Source organism: Rhodnius prolixus, unplaced genomic scaffold (assembly GCF_049639745.1).
Source record: "Rhodnius prolixus isolate KJV_2025 unplaced genomic scaffold, Rpr scaffold_10, whole genome shotgun sequence".
Lineage (NCBI taxonomy): Eukaryota > Metazoa > Arthropoda > Insecta > Hemiptera > Reduviidae > Rhodnius > Rhodnius prolixus.
In genome coordinates, this window is record NW_027411615.1 from 11216598 (window position 1) to 11231292 (window position 14695).

Consider the following 14695-nt stretch of genomic DNA (forward strand, 5'->3'; position numbering starts at 1 on the left):
AGAGTTGTGGATAGTGTCGCCTATAATGAGATTGTTCTAGATGCCTCTTAACTTCTTAATATTCTTTGACTTTATTAAATAAAAAGTAATTGTCCCGCTTCTACGCTAGTTTAAGGGTGGCCAAAATAGACTAATAAAGCTACTTTTATACTTTATCGCACCATTTATTTCAAAGAATAAAATTAGTTTGATAAGAGAAGATTGAATAATTGCCACAGATTTCTCATTTGCAGGAAAACACCATTTTGTAAATATTTGCAAATTGGTGTAGAAAAAAGGAGGCAAAAACCACACATTTATTACGTGAAATGAATACAGCAGACATATCACATACATTAGTAATAGAAAAAAAAATAAATAGTCTGTTTTCATGAGATAACCTTCGGTGAACTTGCCGACTGATTCTTAAGAAAGGGTAGTTTTAGTCTCCCTGGGTCTAGGACACAGAATTCGGCCTCCAATTGATAGTTTTAGAGGTCTTTCTTCAGAAATAATTTAATTTATATCTAAATTGTTTGTTTCTTATAAATTGATAATTTGAAAATCAGAATTTCAGGAATTGGGATTTAATTTAAGAAGTTTAGTAATTAATTTATAAAGATAGTTCAGTTTTGATGGAAGAGGAGTGCTAAGGACCGAATTCTTCGAATAGTACTAAAAGCTAGGAAGCCTAGGAATAGTACTAAAAGCTAGGAAGCCTAGGAATAGTACTAAAAGCTAGGTAGCCTAGGAATAGTACTAAAAGCTAGGAAGCCTAGGAATAGTACTAAAAGCTAGGAAGCCTAGGAATAGCACTAAAAGCTAGGAAGCCCAGGAATAGCACTAAAAGCTAGGGAGCCTAGGAATAGTACTAAAAGCTAGGAAGCCTAGGAATAGTACTAAAAGCTAGGAAGCCTAGGAATAGTACTAAAAGCTAGGAAGCCTAGGAATAGCACTAAAAGCTAGGAAGCCTAGGAATAGTACTAAAAGCTAGGAAGCCTAGGAATAGTACTAAAAGCTAGGAAGCCTAGGAATAGTACTAAAAGCTAGGTAGCCTAGGAATAGTACTAAAAGCTAGGAAGCCTAGGAATAGTACTAAAAGCTAGGAAGCCTAGGAATAGTACTAAAAGCTAGGAAGCCTAGGAATAGCACTAAAAGCTAGGAAGCCCAGGAATAGCACAAAAGCTAGGGAGCCTAGGAATAGACTAAAAGCTAGGAAGCCTAGGAATAGTACTAAAAGCTAGGAAGCCCAGGAATAGCACTAAAAGCTAGGGAGCCTAGAAATAGCACTAAAAGCTAGGAAGCCTAGGAATAGTACTAAAAGCTAGGAAGCCTAAGAATAGCACTAAAATCTAGGAAGCCTAGGAATAGTACTAAAAGCTAGGAAGCCTAGGAATAGCACTAAAATCTAGGAAGCCTAGGAATAGTACTAAAAGCTAGGAAGCCTAGAAATAGTACTAAAAGCTAGGAAGCCTAGGAATAGTACTAAAAGCTAGGAAGCCTAGGAATAGTACTAAAAGCTAGGAAGCCTAGGAATAGTACTAAAAGCTAGGAAGCCTAGAAATAGTACTAAAAGCTAGGAAGCCTAGGAATAGTACTAAAAATCCATGTTTAAGGAAAAGAAAAAAGGTCTGAAACAAAGTAGATATTAAAAAAACAGTTACTGATCAGTTTTAGTTCATAACAGAGTTAATACCTTCCCTGTGCTCTTACTGGTAAGTAGACTAGACTAGCACTAGACTTGTTAAGTAGAGTTCCCGAGATCACATCCAGCTGGATAACTTTAGACCTTCCTTTTCACTCTCACTTTCAGGAGCATAGTGTGTCCCGTGCTGAGAGAACACTATCCAGAAGTTGGCAGCACACCAAGAAGATTTACTTAGAGCCAAATTTCGGCGCTTACACTAAAACGAATTTGATCTATCTTAAATTTAACAATCTTGAGTTACGAATTTATAAACAATTCTTGAAACTTTTCGTTTAAATTTGTGGTTTCTAATTGCTAGTTGCCTCATACTGTCATCTAGTCTTCTCTGTTACCCCAATAATTGATTATATTTCTCATCTAAGTTTTCATAGTAAAGGAAAACTCGTTTCATAATTATGACTGAAATTAGGAATAACCTTTCTTTATTTTGAATCAATCAGTCACCAAAAAACGTTGTACTATATTCTAGGGTAAACCTTTTTTATAATTCACCATTAATACGCATTTTCTTGTTTAAGTACAACCCAAAAATTTGAGACAAATTGCCGGAAATTATTATTTTTTTCTAAATTAGTTATCGAAGCCCATTATTCATTTCTTTTAAAATACTGTACAAAAAATAGATACAATATTCAACTGATTTGTACAGTATGGTTGGTCACCTAACTTATATATTTTGTTGTAAAGAGAGATTTTAGCTCTGTAGTCTCGTCGGCCTTTTAGCTTTTGAAAGCGTCTGATAATTTCTGCTCCTAAAGTCGTGTATTAATGATTTGGTGTAAATCATTTGTCAAAATATAAAGCTTCTGTTAGGACAGCCAAAAAAACTTCATGTTCAGAGAAATGATGCGATTTTTTTAAGAAGATTTGGTGGGAATTATGATGTTCTTGAGCTATTAAGGGGCCCGTTATTGCTGAACTAAAACGATTTCATTTTCTGCCACAGGATAAGCTGGGAATACTCGTAGTATGAGGTGACAAAACGCTACAAAACTGGTTAATGTTGGTTTTGTTTAGATCAGACAAAGGTCTGATATTCTTCGATAAATGGATTAATTGATTTTACCCCCACATATCCGATAGCGGGATCTTAACACACATCAAAGTACAATAATATTGTTTACAATAATTGCTGTACAAATAATTAAAATATAAATCCTTGAACTATACTTGTGTATATATTTAGTAGTTACTCTATTATTGTACATATTCTCGTATTTACTCACATAGCCTAGATAATTTATTCACGCGCTAACATATTTTGTAGCCGCGTGTTCATCTTACGATTGCTGATAGATGATATTTTTTTTTTCATTTATACTTTTTTTTTCTTTCATCGGACTGAACATGATAAATTTATATTATACAAGTACATCATTTCACTCATTTTCGTAACAGCCTTATATGTGCGTACATTTCAGTACGTTGAATTGATGCAGTAGTTTTAATTTTAGTTAATTTATAAATAATGGATAAATATCGTCAAATGAGCAATGGATATCGCTGCGCTAATGAACCAGGTTGTGACGAAATACTGTAATAAAAAGCTAACTCTTTCATGTTCTGTAACTATTTTGTTCAGGTTTAAGCAAGTAATTTAGTAATTCTTAAAAACTTCATAGATTTTGGCTTAACCCAAAAACAGGGCCTGCTTCAAGCATGATTGACAATCGAATAGTCTTATCTGTTAAGTTTAGACAGTTAACTAAAAGAACTAGAATATTTCTTGAAGTATTAATCAGCCATTGTTATATTTAAATTAACCTTTAATTGGAGTTGAGGTGAAATACTACCTAAAATAATTTCTGATGTAATATCTCAACTATTTATGTCAGCTTGTTGTGCGTAGTATTTTCAGGTAGGGATTAATAACTACCTTGGGACAGAATATTGGGTAATTTAGTAAATATTTTAAGCCATTTAAGGCACGACTAGTTCACTTTATTTTACTATAGACCACTTCACTTTGGCAGTAAATCTTCTTTTTTAAAGTAAATGTTTAGCAGGACTCTTGTTACTTATATTTAGCTAAGCTTAAATCAATATAGTTTTTAATAATTACTAAGTGCTTGCCTAAACCTGAAAAAAAAAGAAAAAAAAAAAGATACAGAACATCAAAAAATTAGCTTTTGCTCGAATTGACGATCTTAACTTTCAGAAAACTGTTTTGAAATAGCTTTTAAAAGCGGCTAAGTTATCTAGGCAATGCCAAGAAGATTGATTGAATTTGTATGAGCAATCTGATGATGACAGCTTTTCAGATTTTGCCTTCTGTAAAGAGGAAACTGTGTTCCTTGTGTATTTAGCTTCTGTGTAAAGAAAAACGCGGTACTTTTGTAGTATAATAAACAGTTGATTTATGCCTTCTGTGTTACTGTAAAGATTGTCAAATTTTTCTATTAGGTCGACTTGTTTAGGGTTCACAGTTTTACTTAACACTTTTATTATTATTATTATTATTATTATTATTAAAGTGGCAAGAAATTTTAAGTTGTAAATATGTCAGTTAATTTGTGATACCACACCTTGATTAAAACAAATATTAATTTTTTGTTTTAAGTAATCTTGCTTGTAGTATTATTTAATTGTGTACAAATTGATCAAAATAAATAATTTTTTCTTACTAAGGATATTAATTTATTGATAAGATCTTCACAAGAGAATCATATATTATTACATAAAGAAATAATTTTTTTTGCTAAAAAAATCTGCGAGGTATATCTAAAATACCCATTAGGCGGTGTTAATACCGCAATAGGACATCAATTAAGACTTTTAATGAACAATTGAATTCAATATTTTAAATTCTGCTGTATTTGCTGGGTGGTTCAATTAATCGAATAATTCAAATGTTAAAAACAGTGCAAAACACTAATGTTGATAGCGGTACGCATATAAGATCACAGGTCATGAACATTATTATGTAATATTATTGAGGAAATACATATTTATAGCACAATTTGAAGTAAATTAGTATATTTATTGGGTAACGCATAAACAGTGGGCCCACATTCTCGACGTGGCCTTTTATTTAGTCAAATTTACAAATTAAAACTTATTTTTGTAACAAATTCTGATCATAAAGGCATTATCTTTTTATTAGAGAAGTAAAAAAGATATTAATGTAAATGTTTTACTATTTAAAACTTACTTCTTTTAACTTGTAGATTCTTGAGGCAGTCCCAGTTCTATTGACGACTTTACAAAGACTTAAAATTTTCTCTAATATCGTAAAACTCAGAAGATCCTAATTATAGCATTCTAGTGCTCTGATGCTACACAGTTTCTGATATCTTTGTAAGTTACATCATCTTACGAAACTGAGTGAGCAGCGAAGCTGTGCTAAAGGAATACAAAAAAGGTCTTTCGGGTCAAGTTGTTTGCTTAAATCTCTGTGCACCATCTCTTTAGTAGTTATTTGACTTTCATCTCGATTGTAATAATAAATGTGACAGAAAGTAATTAACTTGGTTTTTTCTAGAAGAAATTGAGGTTCTGGTCCAAATGAAACAGAGAAAATGGATGCTTGCGGCTTCAGAAAGAATATTTAAAAAAAAGACCTATTTTTTTGTTTTGGAGATATTTCGACATATTCACTTATATTTAAAGATCTTGACGAAGTCAACTAGCAAATTTAAATAAAAATAAAGTATCCAATCACAAAACTCGACATTGTGTTCATTATCAAGGGCGTACAGTAACTAAAGAAGGGGCATCGCTCTTAGGAGTGGTCTGATCTTAGGGGAGGATGAAGGCCAAGTACTGTAGCCTTAAGAGTTCTTGTTTTTTTTTTTGTTTTGCTCAACGGAATTTTAAATCTGTTGAAACCTGAGTCTAAACCCACGCCTACATGGGAGTTGGTTCCAAATTTTATTTTAAACTTTAGTAAATTGGCCATCGGAGTACGTAGTCTTCCAGCTCAGGGATGAAGAGAGTACTAAGCAACAAATTGTTCGATAGGTTTCGATATATTTCATCAGCTGACCCTTTCAGCAATGTTGTTAGCATGCTTGCATACATAAATACCTTATTTTTAGTCAAAAAAATACAATTTGCATAAATATTTTAAACAAAAACAATTGGGTATTAATGAACATAATTTGATAACCTTTTTTTTAAACAAATTGAAACTCCTAATTTTTGTTCAAGATAGTGGTAATTGTTCATTAGATAAAAGATAATTTAATGAGAAGTAATTATTAAATATAATGCAGTCCATTCTTAGGATAAATTTTTTAAAATTAACACCTGATGCCTGGCTAGACTTACCACTAGCTAGATTGTAAAGCAATTCCTTGAGATTAATTTGAGTATCGAGTGTAGGATGTCATCGATAAAAAAAACTATTATTATTAGAAGAGATTAGTAATTAAACAGACTAACACATAGAATGGGAATTCAAAGTTCACAGTTAGCTGTGAACCATCTGCTGGAAGGTTATTAATATGCAAAATAAATAAATGCTTCCATTTGAAAATACGAAAGAAATAATAATAATGCTAATTTATTAAAGACATGCCAAATATAACTTCTCAAAAGAAATAATAAAAAATATTAAAATTAGAACAAAAGTGACGAACAATTGAATGTTGAAAAAATGATTTTATTTTTTTAATATATTTTTTTGAAATATTCAAAGTACTCAATCCTGTTAAATGTTTACTTTGTAGAAAGATGTTCTCGCGAACGATTTGGCTTCAATACCCGATTACAGAATGTTAACTGACACAATAAAGACATTGGATGTGATTTCTTTACAACAGACTTCTATGAAACCCATCTTCAGATACTATGGCGGCAGCCACGAACTTATTTCTTTTATAGAGACGACTGGTTGGATGCAATATTGCAGAAGAAAGCAATAAAATATAGTTCTAATCCAAGCACAGTGATATTGGACTATGAGTATGGAATTTTAACGGTTCGCCAACTTCTATTTCTATTTAAAGATGCACTTTAAAAGGCATGTGGTCATTGTATTTTATTTTATAGAAGTTACTTTTGCTAAATAAATGTTGCACAGTTGTTGCAAAACAATTGTAATTGATATAAAATTTGGATGATTTAACTTAGTTACCTTTCATCACGCCCAGGAAGCGTTAGTGTGCTTCGCGTAAGGATGGATTTCAGAACTGTTCAGGTATATATAGACAGTGAGCTTTGACAGGTAGGCGTGGTCCTAAAAGCTACCTCAGTGTAATTAAGATAATAAATTGTTATAAAATTAGATAGTTAATTGACTAGCTATGCAACTAGCATGCCACCCATCACTGGAGAATAGCTTGCATCTTGACCATGTATTTTTGCTACTAAATTGAAATATTTTTTTTCGTTCCTGGCATTGATGATGTAGGATGAAGTTTATTGCTGTTATTAGGAATACTGTTCAGCATAGGGCAGCACAGTTTTTTATTTAAGGCAGTTCAATTAGTTTGTGGGTGTGCGATTTTTGGATGCAGGTTTGAAAAATTCATATACTACTGAAGTAAAAGGACAAGATTGCATAATCGGTGCTCCGTCGATCAGGATCTTAGAAGAAAACTGATCATCTTTTTTGTTGATTGATTCAATTATCCAAAGAAAAGATAGATTATTATTGCCAGTTTGGATGATTTATCCTAGTTACCTTTCATCACGCCCAGGAAGCGTTAGTGTGCTTCTCGTAAGGATGGATTTCACAACTGTTCAGGTATATATGAACAGTGAGCTTTGACAGGTAGGCGTGGTCCTAAAAGCTACCTCAGTGTAATTAGGATAATAAATTGTTATAAAATTAGATAGTTAATTGACTAGCTATGCAACTAGCATGCCACCATCACTGGAGAATAGCTTGCATCTTGACCATGTATTTTTGCTATCAAACTGAAATTTATTTTTCGTTCCTATAGCCTAATGGAATTGATGATGTAGGATGAAGTTTATTGCTGTTATTAGGAATACTGTACCGTATAGAGCAGCAAGCTTCATTAAGGCAGATCAGTTTTGCATATTCTGCGCTCTCTCGATGTGGATGAGGATTTTCTCTCCCAAAGAGCATCTTCTTTCTTCTTTCTTGATCGGGTGATGCCATCGTTAGAACTTCTGCAGACAGATGTTGGTGAAGAACCTTTAGTTCTTGGAGAAGCTGAGTTGTTACTAAGTGTATATAGAGTTAAGAATATAACCTACCGAAAATCTTTTTATGGGAGCTTATAATATTTAAGGTGGACAATGGTGAATTAAGTGGTAAGATTGCTCCAGGAAATAGTTACCTTTAAGTTCCGCCTTCTATTTCATCTCCTTGGACTGCCTTGAAAGAAGTAGGTTCTAAGCTAAGTAGTAAATATAAACAATTATTCTTCCTTTTTCCACTTACTTTTTAGATTGCGGAATTATGGTTTAAGAAACACTGAACATTACAGAGCGATTACAGTATTCATTGAATTGTGTACTTCCATTTTTAAACGATATTCTCAAACCAAGTTAAAAAAATTAAAGCAGATTTGAAGGATTAGAAATGAATATGTAACTATGAAACTTCATTCGAAAACTTCAAATGGCTGATTAAATTGTACATTATTGTGGAAAAAGATTTTGAATTTCATGATAGATTCTTTAGCTTTTCTATTATATTGGAGTCCTGTCGTAGAAAGAGTTACGCCAAAGAAAATTATTTGAGTGAGGATTGTGTAATCATTGTCGTTGCAAGGCTAAAGATGTACCAAGCTTTTTCATTAGAATTTCGTTGAATTTGTGGTTATTGTTTTTAAAAGTTTAGCTTGGTACAGTAAAATAAAGTTTTAAGTATAAGAATATTAGACTATGAGTATGGAATCTTACGGTTTGCCAACTTCTTTTTCTGTTTCAACATTCACTTTAAAAGGCATGAGGTCATTGTATTTTAATTTTTAGAAGTCAGTTTTTGCTAAATAAATGTTGCACAGTGGTTGCAAAACTATATTGTAATTGTTATAAAATTTGGATGATTTATCCTAGTTACCTTTCATCACGCCCAGGAAGCGTTAGTGTGCTTCTCGTAAGGATGGATTTCAGAACTGTTCAGGTATATATGGACAGTGAGCTTTGACAGGTAGGCGTGGTCCTAACAGCTACCTCAGTGTAATTAGGTTAATAAATTGTTATAAAATTAGATAGTTAATTGACTAGCAATGCAACTAGCATGCCACCATCACTGGAGAATAGCTTTCATCTTGACCATGTATTTTTGCTACCAAATTGAAATATTTTTTTCGCACTTATAACTTGATGAGGCGATATCTGGCTCAATTTTTGTAACAAACAAAGGTCTCCTCGCACTAAAGCCTAATTTCGAAGATATAAGTTAGGAAAACCTATCAATAAACAGAGATAATTTTCAGAGTGAAATACTCTGTTACATCTATTTCGATGTAACACAGGAATTTTTTTATTTTACCATAGGTTTTCATTTCCACCTCTACCGAATTTATGTTTAAAATATTCTAGTAGTTTTTTTCTTCCATTTTAAGTTTGTTACTATATCTGTGAATATCCTCACGATTTACATCATTTTTTATTGATGGTAATTTAGGAAAGTGATGAAATTCTCTCTTCAATGGATTATAAAGAAATAGTTCAAGTTTTTCAATTAATAATGAAACAATTCTTAGTCTACCTATAAGAGTTTTATTCGCTCCTTGAAACTGCAATTTAACATCATTAAATCTATTAAAAATATCTGTCAAACACAAGTCATCCTTCTAACTGGTGACGCATATTGATATCATTATTAACTTTCAAAATATTGTACCACAATATCATATAATATTACAAAACGAGCCAAAGATCTACCCTTTGACAGCCACGAAACTTCTGTGTGCAAAATAATGAGATCTTAATACTTTGTAGAAAGATTTTCTCGCGAACGATTTGGCTTTAATACCCGATTAGATAATGTTTTCTGACACAATAAAGACATTGGATGTGGTTTCTTTACAACAGATTCTATGAAACCCATCTTCTGATACTATGGCGATAGCCACGAACTTATTTCTTTTATGGAGACGACTGGTTGGATGCAATATTGCAGAAGAAAGCATAAAATAAAGTTCTAATCTAAGCACAATGATATTGGACTATGAGTGGAATTTTAACGGTTCGCCAACTTCTATTTCTATTTAAAGATGCACTTTAAAAGGCATGTGGTCATTATATTTTATTTTATAGAAGTTACTTTTTCTAAATAAATTGTTGCAAAACAATTGTAATTGATATAAAATTTGGATGACTTAACTTAGTTACCTTTCATCACGCCCAGGAAGCGATAGTGTGCTTCGCGTAAGGATGGATTTCAGAACTGTTCAGGTATATATAGATAGTGAGCTTTGACAGGTAGGCGTGGTCCTAACAGCTACCTCAGTGTAATTAGGTTAATAAATTGTTATAAAATTAGATAGTTAATTGACTAGCAATGCAACTAGCATGCCACCATCACTGGAGAATAGCTTGCATCTTGACCATGTATTTTTGCTACCAAATTGAAATATTTTTTTTCGTTCCTGGCATTGATGATGTAGGATGAAGTTTATTGCTGTTATTAGGAATACTGTTCAGCATAGGGCAGCACAGTTTTTTTATTTAAGGCAGTTCAATTAGTTTGTGGGTGTGCGATTTTTGGATGCAGGTTTGATAAATTCATATACTACTGAAGTAAAAGGACAAGATTGCATAATCGGTGCTCCGTCGATCAGGATCTTAGAAGAAAACTGATCATCTTTTTTGATGATTGATTCAATTATCCAAAGAAAAGATAGATTATTATTGCCAGTTTGGATGATTTATCCTAGTTACCTTTCATCACGCCCAGGAAGCGTTAGTGTGCTTCTCGTAAGGATGGATTTCAGAACTGTTCAGGTATATATAGACAGTGAGCTTTGACAGGTAGGCGTGGTCCTAACAGCTACCTCAGTGTAATTAGGTTAATAAATTGTTATAAAATTAGATAGTTAATTTGACTAGCTATGCAACTAGCATGCCACCATCACTGGAGAATAGCTTGCCTCTTGACCATGTATTTTTGCTACTAAATTGAAATCTTTTGTTCGCAATTGTGACCCAATGAAATGGTTTAGAAGTGGGGAAAAGTTCGTTGGTAGAAATACTTTGCAGGATATTGCAACACGCTTCATTTAAGGCAGTTCAGTTATCTTTTGGGTGTGTATTTTTGGACATTTAAATCCCTAACAATTTTCTGTTAAGTCTTTAATTTTTGGAGCCCTGGTTTAGTTGAGTTTGTGCCCGAATATCACGGCGTAGAATTCTCAAGGGTGAAGAATAATAACATCTTTTACATTATGGCAACAAAAATTCATTCCAATTCTTTTCTAGAAGTGTGCAAGGAGATGCAATGAAAGTGCATATTAACCGGAACGCCGGAATACTGATTTTAGTTATTTGATGTTCAATATCTGTGTAGAAAGTTTTGGTCAAATCCTTTTAACTGTTTCTTCAAAAAAATCAATTATTGATCAAAAGGTAAGAGTCATCCTACAATCGTTAACAGAGATTTACAAAAAACGAAATGAATGTGTGAATATTTTAAACATTCAATCCAGTCGCTTTTTTTTTTTAATGACCTCGATTCACCCGCAGTAAATACATAGACAAATAAATTCTAATCGCTGAAATTATCTACTAAGTGACAATATATTTTAGTTAACGTAAATAATAGATACATTAATGAACGTAAATATGATAGATATATGTTATTACATATCTTGGTTATTATTTATCATTACCTTGACATGTAAAGATTTTATATGGAATGAGTATTATTTTTGCAAATATTCTAGCAAGTATTAAATCAAGCTGTGATTACCTTTTTATTGTATACTATTGCCACATAGATGCACGCTTAAATTTATAATGCAATTTAAATGTTTATCTTAAACATAAAAACACACTGAAACAATTTAATCGGCTACTAAAAAGGAATTCTATCCCTTTTGTTTTGTGGTGTTAACCTAAAACATTTTTGAACACCTACATTCCCTCTTTTTACATTTTGAGGATATAAAGCATCCCTATTTCAATTCTCCGCTCAGTTATAATGAGATTCTAAAAGCTATTAGAAGTTATGTAAGATTCTAATGAAAGCATTAATATGGTTCAAAAGTTGAACTCAAGTGCAGTTTGCGAATCATCTCAATTCGTATTTGAAAACCTGCCTGAAATAAAATGTAAATACAATAAGTGCGAAAATTAGAATTCATTAAGTAAGTATCCGGAAAGCCGGATAATTATCATTATTATCGTTACTATTCGTATTATGAATTAAGGAATTATCAGGAAATTATTTATTATTTTTACTCGTGTTTTATCGTGGAATCAGGGGGCCAATCTATATTGTTTTCTTAGAGTGATACAGTCCAGTCAAATACGACAAAAGCAGCTCTAGTATATTCTTCTGTAGTTAATGCTTTAGTTGGAAAACCAGAGTGGTAACTGGAAATTTAGAAGCCGCTCTTATTAAATTAGGTGTGAAGTAAATAGAATTTTAATTTCATTTAAATGCAATAATGTTATAAAACCCACGACAGTTAGCTTCTCAAGCACTTCTATAAAACTTTTTGCTAGAGTATCATCAAAAATCTAAATTGTACATCGTTAAGCAAAGTTTTCACGTATTTCTTAACACAGCATTACCTGCAAACAATCCTATCTAGCATCAACTATCCGTTTTGATTTGATTATTATTTTTTTTTTATTCAATTTTTTTTTTTTAAATAACAAGGTACAGTCAATGATTAAAAAGTACTCTTGTGAGGAGAGATGGGTAGATTTCTTCTGTTGATAAGAATTAAATATGCCCTAAAAAGGTTTAGGGTTCGAAAAAATTTGTGAGTTTGAAAATTACGTTGAAGTTAGCAGTGAAATGAAGTCGTGTGATTTATAAAACAATTTATTACCTTTTATTAATAGTTTTCACTTATTTTGTACACCAACATATATCTCAGTAAATGCTTGTATAATATTGCATGATGGTCATTATAGATATATTGCATCATACATTAAGCTTTTTTTAGGGCTGTTTTTATATTAGAAAGAGGAGCTATTTCAAGTACTTAAATAGATTAAATATTACAAAACATGATTTCATTTGTTTATACTAAAAATATAATGAAAACACTAACTTAAAAAATAACGCATATAAAATAATTGTATCTATAATTAGAATGCTAAGAAATGTAAACACAGTTAAAGAACATTGTTACCGAGGTGTAGTAGCAACGGGCCCTGTGGCGCAATGGATAACGCGTCTGACTACGGATCAGAAGATTCCAGGTTCGAATCCTGGCAGGGTCGAAGTTTTTTTTTTTTTCCTACTTCTTCCTAACATTGGGCCCATCTTGTTTGGTGAATATACTGTGTAACGGAAACAAAAGTCTTAGTTTTTTTTTTTTACAATAAATTATTAAGTAATGAAAATAATTAATTATCAAGGATTAATGAATTTTATTATTTATTATTCTTTATTATGGTAAGATCAAAGGGGTAACTACAACCTACCTCACCATAAGACCTCGTGGCGCAACGGTAGCGCGTCTGACTCCAGATCAGAAGGTTGCGTGTTCAAATCACGTCGGGGTCAGTCATAATTTTTTACTACCTCATTAATTTAAATTTATTGGGCATTAAAAAAAATATATATATATATTTATAGAAACGAATAAAATTTTTTCCAATTTTTCTTGCATATAGTTTTTGTAATCCTTGTTAAAAAAAACTACTTTTAAAATGTAAAATGGTCTCTTCATATTTTTAAATTTTCATTTTACGAAAAGTGACATATTAAAAAGTAATAAAGAAGCTAATGTGATATACATTGTTGCCAGGAAACTGGAATTTAAAAAAAAAATGTTTTTTTGGTTGGATGGTTTGGTTGATCATATTGGAAACATTATCCTAGTGATCCATCCAAAACAAGATTCTGACTGTGAAAGAAGTCGAAGATCTACTGTTTTGCCATTATCCAGTAGTGTATGTTCGATTTTTTCTATTCTCTCTCTAAAAGGATTATTGTTGAACACCTAGGGAAGAGATTAGTTCACTGGATAGTCAACACTGTTTGTTTGACAGTGTTGTCTGTAACGAGACAGAAAAAGTCCAGAGGTCGGCAATGCTTTGAAAAAAAAAACTCCAGAAATCTCACGAGTCTGGTACGCTTTAAATTAAAAAAGTTCACTGAACTTTTTATTCATAGAAGTTCGCTATAAAACAATATTAACAGCAGTTATTGGCATTATTAAGTTATCAAAAAAGCAGACAAGTAATTTCTCAAAACAAAAATCTTATTTGTCTATAAAAACTCAAGACACAAAAAAAATTAATAAAAATATAAGCTCTGTGTACTCTCCTCCTGAGTTAGTACAAATAAACTTAGTTAGAATGAGCCACCAGCCACGTTGTTCTGTTAACTATCCTTCATGTGCTTCTCTCAAGTTTAATCCTATGTATATTTTCCTGCCTAATTTATGAAAATCAATTATGAATGCAAATAATTATTACTGTTGTCTAAAAAAAAAATTCATAATCTACTGGATAAATAGTAATTTTTGAAAAAGTAATTTCGTTAACGCTTAAAAAATTTATTTCATTTTTAAAATCTATCTGAATAAGTATGTAGAATTCTTTTTTTTTTTCAAAAACTATAATAATAATACTATAATAATACAATTCGTTGGTTCATTGTTGTCTCTTCATTCTTTGTTCAAAAATTGTTCGTGAGTATTATTATTAAAAGACAATTTGTGTGCACTGTATCCTAATTACATTAGTGGAATATTTTAGAACAAAGAGCAAGGAACGTCTCTACATAAACTGCATATGCATCAGAGAGGGTTACCAATACCTTAGATGATTAATGTAAGTCAAAAATAGGTCAGGGATACATTAAACATACTTGCTACGACGGTTGAAATGAAAATAAAAATATGTCTGCATTTTTCACCTTACAATTCAAAAGTTGTTTGTTGCCTAAGTCTCTAAAAC

At 31.8% G+C, this 14695-nt stretch overlaps 1 protein-coding gene and 2 non-coding genes across 3 annotated transcripts in view; all 3 read left to right on the plus strand.

Annotated features, from left to right (window-relative positions):
- Positions 1–14695, plus strand: part of Roc2 (Regulator of cullins 2) — a 103338-nt gene that overhangs the window by 83372 nt on the left and 5271 nt on the right. The gene's annotated exons all lie outside the window — the stretch shown is intronic.
- TRNAR-ACG (transfer RNA arginine (anticodon ACG)) lies at positions 12937–13009 on the plus strand. Its single transcript has one exon. It is a non-coding gene; the product is annotated as a tRNA-Arg (tRNA).
- TRNAW-CCA (transfer RNA tryptophan (anticodon CCA)) lies at positions 13224–13295 on the plus strand. Its single transcript has one exon. It is a non-coding gene; the product is annotated as a tRNA-Trp (tRNA).